Source organism: Schistocerca americana, unplaced genomic scaffold (genome assembly GCF_021461395.2).
Source record: "Schistocerca americana isolate TAMUIC-IGC-003095 unplaced genomic scaffold, iqSchAmer2.1 HiC_scaffold_103, whole genome shotgun sequence".
Classification (NCBI taxonomy): Eukaryota; Metazoa; Arthropoda; class Insecta; order Orthoptera; family Acrididae; genus Schistocerca; species Schistocerca americana.
This window is the reverse complement of record NW_025725080.1, coordinates 100,031-121,176: the sequence shown is the minus strand read 5'-3', so window position 1 is coordinate 121,176 and position 21,146 is coordinate 100,031. Positions and strand designations below refer to the sequence as shown.

Genomic DNA, 21,146 nt, shown 5'->3' with positions numbered 1-21,146 from the left:
ATCGGCTGCAAGTGCAAACATTGCCCAGATTAAGTTTTATAATGCTCGATCGTGTCAATTAGGTTAAAAAATGCAAGTAGGAAGTGTCTGAAGTACGTCAGAACACTGCTAAGTGTATTTACGAGTCCCATTCTCCTGTCTGGTTCCATGGTGTAACGGTTAGCACTCTGGACTCTGAATCCAGCGATCCGAGTTCGAATCTCGGTGGAACCTTCGTTTAGTCTAAATTTTCTGTAATAAGCGTTTCTCGCCGAGGAAGTAGCAGCGATAGGCTCAGGGGTGTAGTTTCTACGTTTGTATTAAAAACGAGATGTCTATGAAACGGCTGAATATTGGTGCGACTATGTGACCTATATAGCACATTAAACGAGTAATGCCTGTAAGAGCAAGCAATTTTACTATAATTCGAAGAAATATCATTATCCTACGAAGGCTAAGAATCCCATGATTATCAACTAGCTACTAGAAGCTGAGCAAATGAATTTCCTTTAAAACAGGTTTAAAACATAGGGAGGTTCTGACCGAGTGGGCATGCTCTGGAGCCTCTTTGCTCCTGAGATTAGAAAAACAGTCCTCTGGGCCGGATTTGAACCAGCGACCTATGGATAACTGTGAATCCTCCACTACAGTCCACCGCTCTACCAACTGAGCTACCAGAGGCTCTGCATACTTTCTTATTCGTACTGATTGCTTTACGTCCGTCCCTGTCTTTCGTTTCCACACACTGCTACTCAGCGCTGCCATATAGACGCACAGGAAATGCAGTCATCGGCTGCAAGTGCAAACATTGCCCAGATTAAGTTTTATAATGCTCGATCGTGTCAATTAGGTTAAAAAATGCAAGTAGGAAGTGTCTGAAGTACGTCAGAACACTGCTAAGTGTATTTACGAGTCCCATTCTCCTGTCTGGTTCCATGGTGTAGTTCCGCCGCGGCCGCGGCCGTGTGCAGACGTGCGGTGGTGGTCGCTTCGCCTGTGCTTAAGAGCGCACGCAGCTGTTGGTATTGTAAGTACTACTTCACGAAAGTGATGGAGGATGAGTTGAGACGTTACACGCTACGATTTGGATTTCCGTATGGCTATGCTCGACCACAGGTTCACGAACTTATTGACTGGTTTTACGATCGATTAGGACTGCGAGATGATGAAGTTCTTGGGTTTTCGTACGATTTTCTTGCGAACGCTGTTTATGTAAAATTGATTAGTGACGATCCTTGCGTTCGTATTATGACCCTCACGGAAGGCACTGCGGATTTTGTGAATTCTAAAGGCGAAATTTGTAAAGTATCTGTTAGTCATGCTGGACTAGGGCTACGAACCGTCCGTATATTTAATCTGCCTTTCGAAGTTAGCTTCGATAGAATTCGGCAAGCTTTGTCTCCCTACGGTAATGTCTTGCAAATTCATGCCGAGCAATGGAGGGGTTACAAACATTTCAATGTTGATAACGGCGTTCGGAATGCGAAAATTGATTTAACGAAGCACATCCCGTCCAACATTTTGGTGCAGGGTTTTCGCGCGCTGGTGATGTACGAAGGACAACCGCGAACTTGCGTAATATGTGGTTCTACCGACCATTTAAAATCTGCTTGTCCCCGTGTCCGGGCGGGTCGCCGGGGAATGCAACATCGTCTTACACCTCTCGATGGGCACGATGGCAATCGGTTGTCTTACGCGCAGACATTGATGGAGTCGCCTACGACACAACCGACGCTCCACCAACAGGCTGCGGTGACCCCAGACGCCGGCGCGGTCATTGTCAACAACTCTGTGGCAACCCCCGAATGTCCCGTTCGTAGTGATGTCACCGATATCGACGGCCACGCTGCGCACCTGCAGGTTTCCCCGACTGTCGGCCTTCGTGCCGACCATGCAGGACCGACTCCCGTCCCTACTCCAACTACGTCCGTCGAGCTGAAACAGTTGTCGGATGGTGGCGAGAGGTCGCGCGTTTCTTGCCCCCCTGACGTTGCGCCCCCCACGCCCCTCCCTCTCGGCAGTGACCTATCTGAGGAAGGGTCTACACATAGCCTCTTGACGGACGTCAAAACCGTTTCTGACGCCGACGCACCTCCCCCAAGAACTGGGAAATCTAAGCGGTCGGCACGGAAGCAGAGTGCGGAGGAGATCCGCACTCTGGAAAAGAAACTGCAGCGCACTATAAAGCAGATCCGAAAAGACGGCAGTGAACGCGGCGGCACAGATGAAATGGGTTCCGTCGCGCGCCACGTGGGGGAGGCCGATATGGAGATGCATGTCGACCGTCCGAGTCCTGAGCTGATGGATACTGGCCATCAGCATACGCCGGCCGAGAAGTCTTGGGCAGACGAAAGTGAATAACACGGACCCTTTCTATCCCCACCATGCAAGATTATAAACTTGCCACAGTTAATTTGAATAGGATTGCATCCGATGTCAAACTTAAATGCTTGACCGACTATCTATATGCCGCCGATATAGATATAGTTTTCTTTCAAGAAGTTGTGTCCCCCAAGGTTGGAGAAATACCTGGGTATGATGCCATATTAAATCTTGGCACTGAGGCGGGCACTGCGATTTTATTCAAAGCTGGCATCGCTTACCAACCTACAGCGATTTTAGAAACGGGACGCGGCATTGCCGCCCAATTACAGGATTTGCTTCTCCTGAACGTGTACGCCCCGACAGGGTCCGCTGGCAGAAGGGACAGAAGTGAATTTTTTAGGGCTGAAGTTGTGACCTTATTGCCGAACGTTCGACTGAAGATCATCCTGGGTGGGGATTTCAACTGCGTTTTACGCAACGAAGATCAAAGTCCGCATTTTAATTTTTGTCCCGAGCTACTAACGTTAACAGATGGACTGCATTTACAAGATAGTTGGTGTCACCTTCGACCACACACGATGGGATATACCTATGTGAGCGCTGCTTCTTCTAGCCGTCTGGATAGGTTTTATGTTTCTCAAGATCTTTTACATACCATTCGTGATTGTGAATTATGGCCGCTCAGTTTTAGTGACCACTCCGCATACCATCTAACGATTCGGCATGTGCGGCAGAAGACATTTTTGGGACGCGGCACGTGGCAGCTGAATGTCTCGCTGCTCGATGAAGCGGATTTACGGCGTTGCGTCGTTGACACCTGGCAGCAGTGCCTCCAGAGGCAAGCTCGGTATAGGGAGCGCGTTCTTTGGTGGACGGAGTTTGTTAAGCCGCGGATTAAGAAATGTATTTGCCAGTTTGCCAGGACCAGGGCTTATTGGAGGAAACGGTCTCTAGAATTTTATTTCCTCGGTTTACGCCAGCTGTACAGCGATCCATCTGCTTTGTCCGACAACCTGATCCGCATCAAGCGTCTCAAAGCCAGAATTACTGCTTTAGTTCGTGAAGCACTTGTTGGCACTCGGGTCCGATCGCGCTCTTCTGATGACGTCTCCCACGAGTCCGCATCGTTATTCCATCTCATACGGGAAACCAAACGTGGTAAACAAAAAATTATTGCTCATCTGAAGGATGCTGGCGGGAATCTGTACAATGAACAGGGTGCTATCAAGACGCATGTCTTCAATTATTTTCGACAACATTATTCCGAGTCAGATACCGATCTATCGGCGGGGGATGATTTTTTAAACGACATCGCCTCCACAGTGGATCAGGATGATAACGCTGCTCTCTTGGCCAATGTCACCAATTCTGAAGTTAAGTCCGTCCTTGCGTGCGCTGCCAAGAACAAAGCTGCCGGCTTAGACGGCTTGCCGGTCGAATTTTATTCGCGGTTCTGGGATGTGATCGGCGACGAATTGACCGCCATGTATAACGAACTGTTATCGCATGCTGCCTTCCCCCCGCAGTTCACGGAAGGCATGGTTGTCCTGGTTCCTAAAACATCCAATCCGACTATGTTAAATGACTTTCGGCCAATTACGTTGCTTAACTCTGATTTCAAGATCTTGACTCGGATTATAAACACCAGGCTTAAAGTACTTCTTGGCAAAGTACTTGGCCCTTATCAGACGGGTGCAGTCAGTGGTCGATCGATGTTGAATGCCCTGTGTGAATATCGCGACCTGACTTATTTAACTTGGATTACCAACACTGATTTGGCGTTATTGTTTCTCGACTTCGATAAGGCGTTTGACAGGATTAATCACGGTTTTTTATTGCGCACAATGAGTCAAATGGGATTCAACGAGCGTTTTCGACAGCTCATTCAGAAATGTATCTGCGGAACGTCTTCACGCGTGAAGGTTAACGGCCAGTTAACCGCCCCCGTGCCCATACGACAAGCAGTGCGACAAGGGTGCCCCCTTTCTATGACGTTATTCTCGATCGCTATAGAGCCACTTCTTAAAAAGTTTTACTTAACTTTACACGGGTTGCAAACGTTAAACACCAAAACGGTCTGCCACGCCTACGCCGACGATATCAGTGTGCTTATTACTAACACCGAAGAGCTGGGGTCAGTTCGTCGGATTGTCCATCAGTACTCTGTCGCTTGTGGCGCTAGACTTAATGAGCGAAAGTCCAAACTCATGCCGTTAGGTCGCAACCCCAATTCCATCGATATTTCTTGGTTGGACAGGACCGAAGACCTGCGGCATCTAGGCCTGGTTATATCACCGAACCCCCACGCCATGCTCCACGTGAATTGGGAACGCAAGCTTACCATCTTACGTGCGGTGATCAAAGAACATAACATGCGGTCTTTAGACCGGATGCAGAGGGCACAGTTTATTAATAGTTACGTTTTTAGTAAGCTCTATCACACTGCCGCTGTTTTACCAATCCCGACAGCCATTGCGAAAAAAATTTTAGCACTTGCTTGCTGGTATGTCTGGAGAGGGAACATCTTTAAAGTTTCCTTTAAGGCTACCTCGTTACTTCGTTCCCGAGGTGGCTTAGGCGTCAAAGACGTTGAATCCCAATGTGTGGCGACTTTTTTAACTCGTACTTCCCGCATAATACACGGCAACCCAAATAGTCTCACTGCACGGCTTTTCAACACCTTACGTCCAAAGGATTTGTCTGCGCCAACGTCTGTGGGACACATTCATCCTGAGCTTGGCTATATCCGGCGGTATTATGTGGAGCTCAGCTATGTTCAGGACAACCCGCATCCGTTCAACACGGCGGCGACCTATCTTGCTCTTACTAAACGGCAGCTGGATAACCCAATTGAGAAGAAATATTTAGGCAAAAACTGGAGAAATGTCTGGAAGAACATTAGTTTTCCGCTCCTTCGCTCCAGAGTTCGAGCTGTTTGGTATGACGCTGTCAATGAGGTGATTCCCACTGGAGAGAAATTGCACAAAATCAAGCTGCGGCCCACCCCGTTTTGTGAGAAGTGTAACCTAGTGGAAACGCTGCCGCATCTCTTCCACTGCAGGGATCAAACACAAATATGGCAGTGGACCCGAAAGAAACTCGCTGTCATTAATAGGACGTCGGATACTTCCATTCAACTTCAAGACGCGCTCCAACCAGACTGGCAGCTTTATCCTCAATCTAAGAATAATAGTTATGTCTGGCTCATGGGCCAGTTCGTCTATTACATGCTTGTCCATACAACGCCAACGCTACACGATTATCAGATGTACCTCATTGAAGAGTACTATGCGATTAAGAAGTTGCGACAGTATAAAGATCAGTTTCAAAATTTTCTTACTATTGCTTTAAGTGATGGAAGACTTTAAGTTTACAGATCCATTGGACGGAGTTTTTCTTTTCTTATCTTTTCTTTTTCACTACTTTGTTAAATTGTTATTGTTTCCATGGATTTGGTCGGCTCCGCACCATCAGCTGTGGGTGATTTGCATCATGGGTCAAACGACGGTACAGAGTGCACTGTGCACTCGGCCTCGAACATTTACTTGTCTTTGGATTTCCTTTTCATGTTCAAATGACAGCACTTTATTTTTGGTTCCGCAGGGCGACACCCAGAAGAGGCTCCTCATTTGTTTCCTTTCATTTCGCGTTATCTTTCATCAAAGCTGCACGACGATTTAGTACGCACCAGGAGTTTTTCAGCAGCTTCTATTCTTCCTATCAAGAGGCTTTCCAAAACGGGAAATGGTTGTTTGGCATGTCCCTGCTCTATGGTGTCACCACGTTACCAGCGCTCCTCTTCCGACGCATGGCATGCTCAGGGTTTTGAGAAGCAGCAATCCACAATCAATCATCGGGAAACCGAATGCACAATACTAATCACCGACATGGAAACTGGGAAAATTATTCTACGTGAAGACCAACTTTGAGTATGTGCTGTGCTGGATTCATGGTGTGCTGCGTCCTCCAAAGACCAGACATGGATTTCTTTTTATCATTTTGTTTATATCTATACAAATGATGGAACGTACATGACGCCCCATTGCAGGTTAAACAAAATATAATAATAAATACGTAACAATCAAATCAAATCACAAAACCATGCACTGGGTGCGGGGTATGGCGGTGACATCGTGGCCAGGCCTCCGGATTGTGACCCCTGCCCGCTTTGCCACCGGCTGCCAAGCACTCTAGTGCATACAAAATAAAATAATAAAAAAAAAAAAAAAAAAAAAAAGATCAGAAGGTTAAAAACAAAAACAAAAAAAAAAAAAGTGGTTAAGGCGTAAAAAAAAAAAAAAAAAAAAAAAAAAAAAAAAAAAAAAAAAGGCGCTGGTTTCAAAAAAAAAAAAAAAAAAAAAAAAAAAAAAAAAAAAAAAAAAAAAAAGAGTCGTAGAGCATAAAAATAAAAAAAAAATAAAAAAAAAATAAAAAAAAAAAATGGTGTAACGGTTAGCACTCTGGACTCTGAATCCAGCGATCCGAGTTCGAATCTCGGTGGAACCTTCGTTTAGTCTAAATTTTCTGTAATAAGCGTTTCTCGCCGAGGAAGTAGCAGCGATAGGCTCAGGGGTGTAGTTTCTACGTTTGTATTAAAAACGAGATGTCTATGAAACGGCTGAATATTGGTGCGACTATGTGACCTATATAGCACATTAAACGAGTAATGCCTGTAAGAGCAAGCAATTTTACTATAATTCGAAGAAATATCATTATCCTACGAAGGCTAAGAATCCCATGATTATCAACTAGCTACTAGAAGCTGAGCAAATGAATTTCCTTTAAAACAGGTTTAAAACATAGGGAGGTTCTGACCGAGTGGGCATGCTCTGGAGCCTCTTTGCTCCTGAGATTAGAAAAACAGTCCTCTGGGCCGGATTTGAACCAGCGACCTATGGATAACTGTGAATCCTCCACTACAGTCCACCGCTCTACCAACTGAGCTACCAGAGGCACTGCATACTTTCTTATTCGTACTGATTGCTTTACGTCCGTCCCTGTCTTTCGTTTCCACACACTGCTACTCAGCGCTGCCATATAGACGCACAGGAAATGCAGTCATCGGCTGCAAGTGCAAACATTGCCCAGATTAAGTTTTATAATGCTCGATCGTGTCAATTAGGTTAAAAAATGCAAGTAGGAAGTGTCTGAAGTACGTCAGAACACTGCTAAGTGTATTTACGAGTCCCATTCTCCTGTCTGGTTCCATGGTGTAACGGTTAGCACTCTGGACTCTGAATCCAGCGATCCGAGTTCGAATCTCGGTGGAACCTTCGTTTAGTCTAAATTTTCTGTAATAAGCGTTTCTCGCCGAGGAAGTAGCAGCGATAGGCTCAGGGGTGTAGTTTCTACGTTTGTATTAAAAACGAGATGTCTATGAAACGGCTGAATATTGGTGCGACTATGTGACCTATATAGCACATTAAACGAGTAATGCCTGTAAGAGCAAGCAATTTTACTATAATTCGAAGAAATATCATTATCCTACGAAGGCTAAGAATCCCATGATTATCAACTAGCTACTAGAAGCTGAGCAAATGAATTTCCTTTAAAACAGGTTTAAAACATAGGGAGGTTCTGACCGAGTGGGCATGCTCTGGAGCCTCTTTGCTCCTGAGATTAGAAAAACAGTCCTCTGGGCCGGATTTGAACCAGCGACCTATGGATAACTGTGAATCCTCCACTACAGTCCACCGCTCTACCAACCTTTTTTTTTTTTTTTTTTTTTTTTTTCTTTTGCTCTACGACTTTTTTTTCTTTTTTTTTTTGGTACACCATTTTTTTTTTTTTTTTTTTTTTTTTCCGGGCCGCCCGCGTGGCAGGCGAGCATTCTACCACTTTTTTTTTATTTTTTTTTAATGTTTTTTTTTTTTTGGTTTGTTCCTTATCGTTTTTCGTTTGTTTTGACAAATTTTCCAAATGATATTTTTTTTTTTTTTTTTGTTCCTTAATCTTTAATCTCTTAGTTCGTTGGATTGTGGTTAGTCGTTTGTCTTCTGTCCATCTTCGTTGTTCGTTTTCTTTCTTCGGGTTTGCATTTTTGTTGATTCAAATACACCAAATTATGTATATTGTCGGAAGAACTGCTACTGGGAAGGAAAAATTCGTGAAATTCAGACGTTGTCATATGCATCATACCCAGGAGACAAATGAGTGTCTTCGCAGAGAGTATATCCTTCGACTGTAGTACAGGGATGACGAATTGTTGTAACAGATGTCCCACTTGGCCATGTTCTATGGCATCCCAAGGACGACGTGAAGAAAATGTTGAAATGTTGACTGATACCGGGGACCATATTGGCTGGTTGTGCGCCAGTGTTGTGTTGAGAGATAGACTTGAAAATCTAAGACATTAGGGGCACTGCCGGACAGAATATAGTTGATAAAATGTCCCACGAGCCATAGGTAACTGTTATGTTTGGCAGCTGGGAAAAGTCGGAAATCTGGGCGCAGAATGTCGTGGATCTGAATCGCATGAGGCGCAGTCCGGTTAAGCACAGCGAGTTTTTTGCGCGTCCAGTTCCAGATGTGCACTTGGTCCTTGCAGACAAACAGATGAGCAATAGTCGCCACCACGTGGCACAAGCCGCAGTAGGGACTCGGTGCAAGATTAATCCTGTGTCGCTTTTCTTGCGTCGGTACAGTTTCAGTGACCACGTCATACCATTTGGAGCGAACATCTGTCGGAAGTGTCGGATTATGAATGTTAGTCCAAACGAGGGACCAATTGCAAGCCGGATACTTCTTTTCCAAGGGGCCAGGCAGTGACGGCCGAAGTAAGTGGCGGTACAGTTGAACTGTCGGCTTCTTGAAAAGCTCGTCGTCGAGATAGCTACTTTCTAGATAATACAGTGCTATATGCTGAAAGTATGGGCTGACGCGGCCAATGTCCACAGGCGGAGATAAGTTGCGAGGGCGGAATAGCTGATATAGCCGCTTCGTGACGGTGTCTTCGCTGGCGGTGAGTATACGCCATGAGCGTTTCAGATACAGAGCCAAGGCGTGAATGCCGGGGTTTTTCAAGCCGAGGCCTCCCATATCGCATGGCAAAGCTGTCGTAGTGAAGGAAACCTTAAAAATATTGAGCTTCCAGACGTACCAGGCGGCCGCCGCTAGAAGTGATCTTGCTACTGTGGTTGGCATGGGTAGGACGGCGGCAACAAACTGTAATTTGGAGAGGGCATAAGAATTGACGAAAAAGGCTCGCTGCAAACGATCGAGGTGTCGCATATTTTGGTCACGCAGGAGTGCTTTTATCGCCTGAATTTTGGGTATCCAATTTTTGTGAGACATGTCCAGTGGCCGGGCCGTGACGTAGAGACCAAGGTGTTTTCTAGTCTGTACACAGGGCAGCCAAGCGTCGCCCGTGAGCGGTCGTTCCTGACCAAGCGTTAAGACGGCGGATTTATTGACGTTTAACATTGCACCACTATCGCTTTGGAATTCCTCAAGAATGCACTTCGCTGCGGTGACATCGTGAACATCATTAAGGAGCACGCTGACATCGTCGGCGTATGCTTGGACCACAGACTTGACACCATAAAACTGGAATCCAGGTAGGCTATGATGTAGGCGGCGCAACAAGGGTTCCATGAGGATCGCATAAAGCGTCGTTGAGAGAGGGCAGCCTTGCTTGATACCCCGTGAGAGCTGGATGTACTCCGTCAATGTATTGTTGATCAGGAACCGTGTACGTGTACCACTGATACAGTTGTTGATGAGGTGGATAAAATTAAGACTGAAGCCCATTGTTTCCATCACGCTACTGAGATAACGATAGTCAGCCCGATCGTAAGCCTTGTCAAAATCGAGAAATGCTATGGCCATTGGAGTACGGGTGTCCCAGGTGAGGGAGACTAGATCCCGATACAGCGCCAAAATGGTGGACAGTGAGCGGCCACGGATCGCACTCATTTGGTATGGTCCCAGAAGATCGGGTAACAGCTGCTGTAATCGGGCATTGAGGGCGCGCGTCAGAAGTTTAAAGTCCGCATTAAGCAAAGTAATGGGCCGCAGATCTTTGGTGGTGGTCGGCGTCGGCGTCTTAGGTAGTAAAACAGTTAACCCCTCTGTGAAGGCTTGGGGCAGAGCAATCCCACGTAGTATTTCATTGTACATCTCCGTGAGTGCGTCCCCTAATATAGACCAATATTTGACGTAAAACTCGACAGGGAGCCCGTCCGTGCCCGGAGATTTATTTCGTGGTGCGGCAAGCAGGGCATCCTTTAGTTCTTCGGTGGTAAAGGGAGCGAGCAAGTCCCGATTGTGGTCGTCGGTAATGCGGTACGGTGGGTGTCCAGAGTGATACCATTCTCGCACTTTCTCATGTGGTACACCCGCACGGGTGTAAAGTGCGGCAAAGTGGTTGGCAACATGGTTTTTGATGTCGCGTTGTTGGGTATAAAAAGCACCGTCGGCATCTTGCAACTTATGAATAAGTTTCCTGCGCGCCGCATGTAATTGTTGGACGATATGGTGAACAGACGTCTGCTGTTGCGGTAAGTTGGTGAAATCACGTGCACGAATCTGGTGGCCGATAGCGTTCCGTCCCATCAACGATGTAATTTTCGCTTGGAGTCTGCGTACGTGCGTGATGTTATTAGGCACCTGATGATAATCCCGGTACAATTCTCGCAGGGCGCAGAAATAGAATTCAGTGATTTCCTTCTCACCGCGCGCGCGAATCCTGGCGTGGTGTTTGAGGCAAGTAATGAGTTTCCTCTTTGCATAAAGCGTCCACCAATCAATCCACGTGGGGTACGTGGGCCTGCGTGATGTTACGGAATGCCAAACCGACCGTATCTCACGCTCTAAAGTGGCGTCTTGTAAGAGGCGACAGTTGAGGTGCCATCGTCCGAAGCCTCTGTAAACCTTCTGCGGTGAGTGATTAAAGACGGTGTGGTAAGCGATATGGTCACTGAAATTAACGGGCCAATATTCGCAAGTTCCCACGTCGGCTAAAAGACCGCGGTGCACATAGATGCGATCTAACCTGCTGGAAGACGTCGGCGTAAAATGAGTAAAGGCAACATCATCTGGGTGTAAGGTCTCCCACGTGTCGACTAACTGCAATTCTGTGACCAGTGTCAGCAGTTCCTGACTGAAGTTAAAATTCGGCGTTTGATCGGAGCGGCGCAAAACGCAGTTAAAGTCACCACCCATAATAATACGCAGACGCAAGTCGGTGATTAAAGGCGCTATCTCTCCAGTATAAAACTCCTTCCTCGCCGCTCGCGCGCTGGAACCGGAAGGAGCGTACACATTAAGAAGGAGTACATCATGGAACTGGGCGGCAATGCCCCGTCCTGTAGGTAACATGGACAAACAAGAACATTCAATGCCTTCCCGATACAGAATGATGGTACCGGCCTCCGTTCCTATATTGACAATGGCGTCATAACCGGGGACGTCGGCTAGGAGTGGAGTCATTGCTTCCTGTACGAACAGAATATCTATATCAGCGGCCCGTAAATACTGTCGAAGGCTGTGGATTTTTGCTGGAGAGACAATGCGGTTTACATTCATAGTAGAAATCTTATAGGATTGTCGTGAACGGAGCGATATGGGACGACTGGTCATCGGCAGATGGAAACAGGTAAGATTTTTCTCCCTTCAGCAGTCGTCCGCTTCGGAGGTCGAAGAAGTCTAGACGTCGCCGTCCGTGGAAGCTGCATTGCGCCGGGGCGTAAGCAGCGTATCACCAGTTGCCATCGGTTCGTCACGGTCGGGAGTGCCGGCCATATCTTCAGTGTCATCCGCCCAATTGACAACAGACACAGCCGTTGTCGCGCCTGCTGTGGCGGTTCCGGAACCGCATAGCGGGCCGTCACCCTGCGCATCCGGCACTTGGTCCGTCCGCGGTGGTGCACAAGTCTCTGCCCTCCCCGTGTCAAGGTTGGAGACATCATCGTCAATAGTCATGGGTGAGGCCAACGACGGAAGACAATCGTCGGTCCCCGAAGTGTCATCGCAGATCATGCGGCCTGCTTGTTTGGCCTTTTCACGCAAGAGGGGCGCCGATTGGGCTGCCTCAGGACGAGCGATCCGACGTTTCTTGTGTTTTTTCGGGGAGGACCTACCGACGGAGACTTCCGCATTCTCTAAAGGAAGAGGAAGAGCCCCTGTCTCTTGCCGTCTGTCAACATCGGTAGTAGCAGCCTCTACGCCGTCGACCCGAGCTGCCTCACGTGAGGCGTCACGGGGCGCCGCGTCTAGTAAGCCAGTGGCCGGCAAAGCTTCCTGAGTGGTAGATAATTCCATAGGTACATCTCCGTCCTCCGTAATATCGGCCACACGAAGTCCCACGTCCACAGCCGGCGCCGTGGGTGTAGTAGCACGGACCGCCGCTACATAAGTAGTCGGTAATATTGTCGGTTGCGTGGGAGTGGCTAGTTCACCCGCAGGCAGCTGTGTTACACGTCGTTGGATGCACTGTGCTCGGACGTGTCCTGTGGAATTACAGCCGGAACATGTACGGGGCTGTCCCTCATACATGATTATCGCCCTATAGCCACAAATCGTTAGGTAGGATGGAATATGCCGTTGCAATTCGATCTTAATTTGCCGCACACCATTCAAGACAGGGTACTTATGGAACGAGGCCCACTTTTCGGCAATGTTACTGATAATTTTGCCGTAGGACTTAAGAGAAGCATTAATTTGTTCGGCCGTGATTTCAAAAGGCAACTCGAAAATCCTGACGGTGCGAATACCAAGACCAGCGTGGACAACAGTCACCTCACCCACATTTCCGTCACTGTGTCGAAATTTATAGGTACCGCCACATGACTCGATGATTTTGTCGCACAATTCGGGGTCACGCAATTTGATATAAACTGTGCTACTAACAATAGACAAATGGATACCAATGATATCGGTGGGGGGTAATTTTACGTCTTCATCAAGAAATCGTTCGACTTCGTAATACTTCGGTCGAGAGAAACTGCCATCAAACATAAACTTCAAAGTATCTTTTCGCTCTGGGTGATCCATGTTAGGTTCTATTCGTTAACAACAAGATGTAATGCGCGCCGCAACGGCCCTCGACTCACCACGTGCCGCACCGCAAGCCGCAGCTGAGCACGTAAACAACGCTCCAGGCACGTCCGACTGGCACGACGGCCGCGCCTCGACTGCAACTGAGCTACCAGAGGCTCTGCATACTTTCTTATTCGTACTGATTGCTTTACGTCCGTCCCTGTCTTTCGTTTCCACACACTGCTACTCAGCGCTGCCATATAGACGCACAGGAAATGCAGTCATCGGCTGCAAGTGCAAACATTGCCCAGATTAAGTTTTATAATGCTCGATCGTGTCAATTAGGTTAAAAAATGCAAGTAGGAAGTGTCTGAAGTACGTCAGAACACTGCTAAGTGTATTTACGAGTCCCATTCTCCTGTCTGGTTCCATGGTGTAACGGTTAGCACTCTGGACTCTGAATCCAGCGATCCGAGTTCGAATCTCGGTGGAACCTTCGTTTAGTCTAAATTTTCTGTAATAAGCGTTTCTCGCCGAGGAAGTAGCAGCGATAGGCTCAGGGGTGTAGTTTCTACGTTTGTATTAAAAACGAGATGTCTATGAAACGGCTGAATATTGGTGCGACTATGTGACCTATATAGCACATTAAACGAGTAATGCCTGTAAGAGCAAGCAATTTTACTATAATTCGAAGAAATATCATTATCCTACGAAGGCTAAGAATCCCATGATTATCAACTAGCTACTAGAAGCTGAGCAAATGAATTTCCTTTAAAACAGGTTTAAAACATAGGGAGGTTCTGACCGAGTGGGCATGCTCTGGAGCCTCTTTGCTCCTGAGATTAGAAAAACAGTCCTCTGGGCCGGATTTGAACCAGCGACCTATGGATAACTGTGAATCCTCCACTACAGTCCACCGCTCTACCAACTGAGCTACCAGAGGCTCTGCATACTTCCTTATTCGTACTGATTGCTTTACGTCCGTCCCTGTCTTTCGTTTCCACACACTGCTACTCAGCGCTGCCATATAGACGCACAGGAAATGCAGTCATCGGCTGCAAGTGCAAACATTGCCCAGATTAAGTTTTATAATGCTCGATCGTGTCAATTAGGTTAAAAAATGCAAGTAGGAAGTGTCTGAAGTACGTCAGAACACTGCTAAGTGTATTTACGAGTCCCATTTTCCTGTCTGGTTCCATGGTGTAACGGTTAGCACTCTGGACTCTGAATCCAGCGATACGAGTTCGAATCTCGGTGGAACCTTCGTTTAGTCTAAATTTTCTGTAATAAGCGTTTCTCGCCGAGGAAGTAGCAGCGATAGGCTCAGGGGTGTAGTTTCTACGTTTGTATTAAAAACGAGATGTCTATGAAACGGCTGAATATTGGTGCGACTATGTGACCTATATAGCACATTAAACGAGTAATGCCTGTAAGAGCAAGCAATTTTACTATAATTCGAAGAAATATCATTATCCTACGAAGGCTAAGAATCCCATGATTATCAACTAGCTACTAGAAGCTGAGCAAATGAATTTCCTTTAAAACAGGTTTAAAACATAGGGAGGTTCTGACCGAGTGGGCATGCTCTGGAGCCTCTTTGCTCCTGAGATTAGAAAAACAGTCCTCTGGGCCGGATTTGAACCAGCGACCTATGGATAACTGTGAATCCTCCACTACAGTCCACCGCTCTACCAACTGAGCTACCAGAGGCTCTGCATACTTTCTTATTCGTACTGATTGCTTTACGTCCGTCCCTGTCTTTCGTTTCCACACACTGCTACTCAGCGCTGCCATATAGACGCACAGGAAATGCAGTCATCGGCTGCAAGTGCAAACATTGCCCAGATTAAGTTTTATAATGCTCGATCGTGTCAATTAGGTTAAAAAATGCAAGTAGGAAGTGTCTGAAGTACGTCAGAACACTGCTAAGTGTATTTACGAGTCCCATTCTCCTGTCTGGTTCCATGGTGTAACGGTTAGCACTCTGGACTCTGAATCCAGCGATCCGAGTTCGAATCTCGGTGGAACCTTCGTTTAGTCTAAATTTTCTGTAATAAGCGTTTCTCGCCGAGGAAGTAGCAGCGATAGGCTCAGGGGTGTAGTTTCTACGTTTGTATTAAAAACGAGATGTCTATGAAACGGCTGAATATTGGTGCGACTATGTGACCTATATAGCACATTAAACGAGTAATGCCTGTAAGAGCAAGCAATTTTACTATAATTCGAAGAAATATCATTATCCTACGAAGGCTAAGAATCCCATGATTATCAACTAGCTACTAGAAGCTGAGCAAATGAATTTCCTTTAAAACAGGTTTAAAACATAGGGAGGTTCTGACCGAGTGGGCATGCTCTGGAGCCTCTTTGCTCCTGAGATTAGAAAAACAGTCCTCTGGGCCGGATTTGAACCAGCGACCTATGGATAACTGTGAATCCTCCACTACAGTCCACCGCTCTACCAACTGAGCTACCAGAGGCTCTGCATACTTCCTTTTTTCGTACTGATTGCTTTACGTCCGTCCCTGTCTTTCGTTTCCACACACTGCTACTCAGCGCTGCCATATAGACGCACAGGAAATGCAGTCATCGGCTGCAAGTGCAAACATTGCCCAGATTAAGTTTTATAATGCTCGATCGTGTCAATTAGGTTAAAAAATGCAAGTAGGAAGTGTCTGAAGTACGTCAGAACACTGCTAAGTGTATTTACGAGTCCCATTTTCCTGTCTGGTTCCATGGTGTAACGGTTAGCACTCTGGACTCTGAATCCAGCGATCCGAGTTCGAATCTCGGTGGAACCTTCGTTTAGTCTAAATTTTCTGTAATAAGCGTTTCTCGCCGAGGAAGTAGCAGCGATAGGCTCAGGGGTGTAGTTTCTACGTTTGTATTAAAAACGAGATGTCTATGAAACGGCTGAATATTGGTGCGACTATGTGACCTATATAGCACATTAAACGAGTAATGCCTGTAAGAGCAAGCAATTTTACTATAATTCGAAGAAATATCATTATCCTACGAAGGCTAAGAATCCCATGATTATCAACTAGCTACTAGAAGCTGAGCAAATGAATTTCCTTTAAAACAGGTTTAAAACATAGGGAGGTTCTGACCGAGTGGGCATGCTCTGGAGCCTCTTTGCTCCTGAGATTAGAAAAACAGTCCTCTGGGCCGGATTTGAACCAGCGACCTATGGATAACTGTGAATCCTCCACTACAGTGCACCGCTCTACCAACTGAGCTACCAGAGGCTCTGCATACTTTCTTATTCGTACTGATTGCTTTACGTCCGTCCCTGTCTTTCGTTTCCACACACTGCTACTCAGCGCTGCCATATAGACGCACAGGAAATGCAGTCATCGGCTGCAAGTGCAAACATTGCCCAGATTAAGTTTTATAATGCTCGATCGTGTCAATTAGGTTAAAAAATGCAAGTAGGAAGTGTCTGAAGTACGTCAGAACACTGCTAAGTGTATTTACGAGTCCCATTCTCCTGTCTGGTTCCATGGTGTAACGGTTAGCACTCTGGACTCTGAATCCAGCGATCCGAGTTCGAATCTCGGTGGAACCTTCGTTTAGTCTAAATTTTCTGTAATAAGCGTTTCTCGCCGAGGAAGTAGCAGCGATAGGCTCAGGGGTGTAGTTTCTACGTTTGTATTAAAAACGAGATGTCTATGAAACGGCTGAATATTGGTGCGACTATGTGACCTATATAGCACATTAAACGAGTAATGCCTGTAAGAGCAAGCAATTTTACTATAATTCGAAGAAATATCATTATCCTACGAAGGCTAAGAATCCCATGATTATCAACTAGCTACTAGAAGCTGAGCAAATGAATTTCCTTTAAAACAGGTTTAAAACATAGGGAGGTTCTGACCGAGTGGGCATGCTCTGGAGCCTCTTTGCTCCTGAGATTAGAAAAACAGTCCTCTGGGCCGGATTTGAACCAGCGACCTATGGATAACTGTGAATCCTCCACTACAGTCCACCGCTCTACCAACTGAGCTACCAGAGGCTCTGCATACTTTCTTATTCGTACTGATTGCTTTACGTCCGTCCCTGTCTTTCGTTTCCACACACTGCTACTCAGCGCTGCCATATAGACGCACAGGAAATGCAGTCATCGGCTGCAAGTGCAAACATTGCCCAGATTAAGTTTTATAATGCTCGATCGTGTCAATTAGGTTAAAAAATGCAAGTAGGAAGTGTCTGAAGTACGTCAGAACACTGCTAAGTGTATTTACGAGTCCCATTCTCCTGTCTGGTTCCATGGTGTAGCGGTTAGCACTCTGGACTCTGAATCCAGCGATCCGAGTTCGAATCTCGGTGGAACCTTCGTTTAGTCTAAATTTTCTGTAATAAGCGTTTCTCGCCGAGGAAGTAGCAGCGATAGGCTCAGGGGTGTAGTTTCTACGTTTGTATTAAAAACGAGATGTCTATGAAACGGCTGAATATTGGTGCGACTATGTGACCTATATAGCACATTAAACGAGTAATGCCTGTAAGAGCAAGCAATTTTACTATAATTCGAAGAAATATCATTATCCTACGAAGGCTAAGAATCCCATGATTATCAACTAGCTACTAGAAGCTGAGCAAATGAATTTCCTTTAAAACAGGTTTAAAACATAGGGAGGTTCTGACCGAGTGGGCATGCTCTGGAGCCTCTTTGCTCCTGAGATTAGAAAAACAGTCCTCTGGGCCGGATTTGAACCAGCGACCTATGGATAACTGTGAATCCTCCACTACAGTGCACCGCTCTACCAACTGAGCTACCAGAGGCTCTGCATACTTTCTTATTCGTACTGATTGCTTTACGTCCGTCCCTGTCTTTCGTTTCCACACACTGCTACTCAGCGCTGCCATATAGACGCACAGGAAATGCAGTCATCGGCTGCAAGTGCAAACATTGCCCAGATTAAGTTTTATAATGCTCGATCGTGTCAATTAGGTTAAAAAATGCAAGTAGGAAGTGTCTGAAGTACGTCAGAACACTGCTAAGTGTATTTACGAGTCCCATTCTCCTGTCTGGTTCCATGGTGTAACGGTTAGCACTCTGGACTCTGAATCCAGCGATCCGAGTTCGAATCTCGGTGGAACCTTCGTTTAGTCTAAATTTTCTGTAATAAGCGTTTCTCGCCGAGGAAGTAGCAGCGATAGGCTCAGGGGTGTAGTTTCTACGTTTGTATTAAAAACGAGATGTCTATGAAACGGCTGAATATTGGTGCGACTATGTGACCTATATAGCACATTAAACGAGTAATGCCTGTAAGAGCAAGCAATTTTACTATAATTCGAAGAAATATCATTATCCTACGAAGGCTAAGAATCCCATGATTATCAACTAGCTACTAGAAGCTGAGCAAATGAATTTCCTTTAAAACAGGTTTAAAACATAGGGAGGTTCTGACCGAGTGGGCATGCTCTGGAGCCTCTTTGCTCCTGAGATTAGAAAAACAGTCCTCTGGGCCGGATTTGAACCAGCGACCTATGGATAACTGTGAATCCTCCACTACAGTCCACCGCTCTACCAACTGAGCTACCAGAGGCTCTGCATACTTTCTTATTCGTACTGATTGCTTTACGTCCGTCCCTGTCTTTCGTTTCCACACACTGCTACTCAGCGCTGCCATATAGACGCACAGGAAATGCAGTCATCGGCTGCAAGTGCAAACATTGCCCAGATTAAGTTTTATAATGCTCGATCGTGTCAATTAGGTTAAAAAATGCAAGTAGGAAGTGTCTGAAGTACGTCAGAACACTGCTAAGTGTATTTACGAGTTCCATTCTCCTGTCTGGTTCCATGGTGTAACGGTTAGCACTCTGGACTCTGAATCCAGCGATCCGAGTTCGAATCTCGGTGGAACCTTCGTTTAGTCTAAATTTTCTGTAATAAGCGTTTCTCGCCGAGGAAGTAGCAGCGATAGGCTCAGGGGTGTAGTTTCTACGTTTGTATTAAAAACGAGATGTCTATGAAACGGCTGAATATTGGTGCGACTATGTGACCTATATAGCACATTAAACGAGTAATGCCTGTAAGAGCAAGCAATTTTACTATAATTCGAAGAAATATCATTATCCTACGAAGGCTAAGAATCCCATGATTATCAACTAGCTACTAGAAGCTGAGCAAATGAATTTCCTTTAAAACAGGTTTAAAACATAGGGAGGTTCTGACCGAGTGGGCATGCTCTGGAGCCTCTTTGCTCCTGAGATTAGAAAAACAGTCCTCTGGGCCGGATTTGAACCAGCGACCTATGGATAACTGTGAATCCTCCACTACAGTCCACCGCTCTACCAACTGAGCTACCAGAGGCTCTGCATACTTTCTTATTCGTACTGATTGCTTTACGTCCGTCCCTGTCTTTCGTTTCCACACACTGCTACTCAGCGCTGCCATATAGACGCACAGGAAATGCAGTCATCGGCTGCAAGTGCAAACATTGCCCAGATTAAGTTTTATAATGCTCGATCGTGTCAATTAGGTTAAAAAATGCAAGTAGGAAGTGTCTGAAGTACGTCAGAACACTGCTAAGTGTATTTACGAGTCCCATTCTCCTGTCTGGTTCCATGGTGTAACGGTTAGCACTCTGGACTCTGAATCCAGCGATCCGAGTTCGAATCTCGGTGGAACCTTCGTTTAGTCTAAATTTTCTGTAATAAGCGTTTCTCGCCGAGGAAGTAGCAGCGATAGGCTCAGGGGTGTAGTTTCTACGTTTGTATTAAAAACGAGATGTCTATGAAACGGCTGAATATTGGTGCGACTATGTGACCTATATAGCACATTAAACGAGTAATGCCTGTAAGAGCAAGCAATTTTACTATAATTCGAAGAAATATCATTATCCTACGAAGGCTAAGAATCCCATGATTATCAACTAGCTACTAGAAGCTGAGCAAATGAATTTCCTTTAAAACAGGTTTAAAACATAGGGAGGTTCTGACCGAGTGGGCATGCTCTGGAGCCTCTTTGCTCCTGAGATTAGAAAAACAGTCCTCTGGGCCGGATTTGAACCAGCGACCTATGGATAACTGTGAATCCTCCACTACAGTCCACCGCTCTACCAACTGAGCTACCAGAGGCTCTGCATACTTTCTTATTCGTACTGATTGCTTTACGTCCGTCCCTGTCTTTCGTTTCCACACACTGCTACTCAGCGCTGCCATATAGACGCACAGGAAATGCAGTCATCGGCTGCAAGTGCAAACATTGCCCAGATTAAGTTTTATAATGCTCGATCGTGTCAATTAGGTTAAAAAATGCAAGTAGGAAGTGTCTGAAGTACGTCAGAACACTGCTAAGTGTATTTACGAGTCCCATTCTCCTGTCTGGTTCCATGGTGTAACGGTTAGCACTCTGGACTCTGAATCCAGCGATCCGAGTTCGAATCTCGGTGGAACCTTCGTTTAGTCTAAATTTTCTGTAATAAGCGTTTCTCGCCGAGGAAGTAGCAGCGATAGGCTCAGGGGTGTAGTTTCTACGTTTGTATTAAAAACGAGATGTCTATGAAACGGCTGAATATTGGTGCGACTATGTGACCTATATAGCACATTAAACGAGTAATGCCTGTAAGAGCAAGCAATTTTACTATAATTCGAAGAAATATCATTATCCTACGAAGGCTAAGAATCCCATGATTATCAACTAGCTACTAGAAGCTGAGCAAATGAATTTCCTTTAAAACAGGTTTAAAACATAGGGAGGTTCTGACCGAGTGGGCATGCTCTGGAGCCTCTTTGCTCCTGAGATTAGAAAAACAGTCCTCTGGGCCGGATTTGAACCAGCGACCTATGGATAACTGTGAATCCTCCACTACAGTCCACCGCTCTACCAACTGAGCTACCAGAGGCTCTGCATACTTTCTTAT

General features: G+C 46.0%; 24 non-coding genes across 24 annotated transcripts; 12 read left to right on the top strand and 12 right to left on the bottom strand.

The window, feature by feature from the left end:
* The first annotated feature begins 141 nt into the window (after positions 1-141).
* Trnaq-cug lies at positions 142-213 on the top strand. The gene has a single exon. It is a non-coding gene; the product is annotated as a tRNA-Gln (tRNA).
* A 358-nt stretch (positions 214-571) lies between these two features.
* Trnay-gua lies at positions 572-660 on the bottom strand. Its single transcript is given in 2 exon segments — positions 572-607; positions 624-660. It is a non-coding gene; the product is annotated as a tRNA-Tyr (tRNA).
* A 6,508-nt stretch (positions 661-7,168) lies between these two features.
* Positions 7,169-7,257, bottom strand: Trnay-gua. Its single transcript is given in 2 exon segments — positions 7,169-7,204; positions 7,221-7,257. It is a non-coding gene; the product is annotated as a tRNA-Tyr (tRNA).
* A 248-nt stretch (positions 7,258-7,505) lies between these two features.
* Positions 7,506-7,577, top strand: Trnaq-cug. Its single transcript has one exon. It is a non-coding gene; the product is annotated as a tRNA-Gln (tRNA).
* Positions 7,578-13,705: 6,128 nt separating this feature from the next.
* Positions 13,706-13,777, top strand: Trnaq-cug. Its single transcript has one exon. It is a non-coding gene; the product is annotated as a tRNA-Gln (tRNA).
* A 358-nt stretch (positions 13,778-14,135) lies between these two features.
* Positions 14,136-14,224, bottom strand: Trnay-gua. The gene is given in 2 exon segments: positions 14,136-14,171; positions 14,188-14,224. It is a non-coding gene; the product is annotated as a tRNA-Tyr (tRNA).
* A 248-nt stretch (positions 14,225-14,472) lies between these two features.
* On the top strand, positions 14,473-14,544 carry Trnaq-cug. Its single transcript has one exon. It is a non-coding gene; the product is annotated as a tRNA-Gln (tRNA).
* A 358-nt stretch (positions 14,545-14,902) lies between these two features.
* On the bottom strand, positions 14,903-14,991 carry Trnay-gua. Its single transcript is given in 2 exon segments — positions 14,903-14,938; positions 14,955-14,991. It is a non-coding gene; the product is annotated as a tRNA-Tyr (tRNA).
* Positions 14,992-15,239: 248 nt separating this feature from the next.
* Trnaq-cug lies at positions 15,240-15,311 on the top strand. The gene has a single exon. It is a non-coding gene; the product is annotated as a tRNA-Gln (tRNA).
* Positions 15,312-15,669: 358 nt separating this feature from the next.
* On the bottom strand, positions 15,670-15,758 carry Trnay-gua. Its single transcript is given in 2 exon segments — positions 15,670-15,705; positions 15,722-15,758. It is a non-coding gene; the product is annotated as a tRNA-Tyr (tRNA).
* A 249-nt stretch (positions 15,759-16,007) lies between these two features.
* Positions 16,008-16,079, top strand: Trnaq-cug. The gene has a single exon. It is a non-coding gene; the product is annotated as a tRNA-Gln (tRNA).
* Positions 16,080-16,437: 358 nt separating this feature from the next.
* Positions 16,438-16,526, bottom strand: Trnay-gua. The gene is given in 2 exon segments: positions 16,438-16,473; positions 16,490-16,526. It is a non-coding gene; the product is annotated as a tRNA-Tyr (tRNA).
* Positions 16,527-16,774: 248 nt separating this feature from the next.
* Trnaq-cug lies at positions 16,775-16,846 on the top strand. Its single transcript has one exon. It is a non-coding gene; the product is annotated as a tRNA-Gln (tRNA).
* A 358-nt stretch (positions 16,847-17,204) lies between these two features.
* On the bottom strand, positions 17,205-17,293 carry Trnay-gua. Its single transcript is given in 2 exon segments — positions 17,205-17,240; positions 17,257-17,293. It is a non-coding gene; the product is annotated as a tRNA-Tyr (tRNA).
* A 248-nt stretch (positions 17,294-17,541) lies between these two features.
* Positions 17,542-17,613, top strand: Trnaq-cug. Its single transcript has one exon. It is a non-coding gene; the product is annotated as a tRNA-Gln (tRNA).
* Positions 17,614-17,971: 358 nt separating this feature from the next.
* Trnay-gua lies at positions 17,972-18,060 on the bottom strand. Its single transcript is given in 2 exon segments — positions 17,972-18,007; positions 18,024-18,060. It is a non-coding gene; the product is annotated as a tRNA-Tyr (tRNA).
* A 248-nt stretch (positions 18,061-18,308) lies between these two features.
* Positions 18,309-18,380, top strand: Trnaq-cug. The gene has a single exon. It is a non-coding gene; the product is annotated as a tRNA-Gln (tRNA).
* Positions 18,381-18,738: 358 nt separating this feature from the next.
* Positions 18,739-18,827, bottom strand: Trnay-gua. Its single transcript is given in 2 exon segments — positions 18,739-18,774; positions 18,791-18,827. It is a non-coding gene; the product is annotated as a tRNA-Tyr (tRNA).
* A 248-nt stretch (positions 18,828-19,075) lies between these two features.
* Trnaq-cug lies at positions 19,076-19,147 on the top strand. Its single transcript has one exon. It is a non-coding gene; the product is annotated as a tRNA-Gln (tRNA).
* Positions 19,148-19,505: 358 nt separating this feature from the next.
* Positions 19,506-19,594, bottom strand: Trnay-gua. Its single transcript is given in 2 exon segments — positions 19,506-19,541; positions 19,558-19,594. It is a non-coding gene; the product is annotated as a tRNA-Tyr (tRNA).
* A 248-nt stretch (positions 19,595-19,842) lies between these two features.
* Trnaq-cug lies at positions 19,843-19,914 on the top strand. Its single transcript has one exon. It is a non-coding gene; the product is annotated as a tRNA-Gln (tRNA).
* A 358-nt stretch (positions 19,915-20,272) lies between these two features.
* Positions 20,273-20,361, bottom strand: Trnay-gua. Its single transcript is given in 2 exon segments — positions 20,273-20,308; positions 20,325-20,361. It is a non-coding gene; the product is annotated as a tRNA-Tyr (tRNA).
* Positions 20,362-20,609: 248 nt separating this feature from the next.
* On the top strand, positions 20,610-20,681 carry Trnaq-cug. The gene has a single exon. It is a non-coding gene; the product is annotated as a tRNA-Gln (tRNA).
* A 358-nt stretch (positions 20,682-21,039) lies between these two features.
* On the bottom strand, positions 21,040-21,128 carry Trnay-gua. The gene is given in 2 exon segments: positions 21,040-21,075; positions 21,092-21,128. It is a non-coding gene; the product is annotated as a tRNA-Tyr (tRNA).
* Positions 21,129-21,146: the final 18 nt, after the last annotated feature.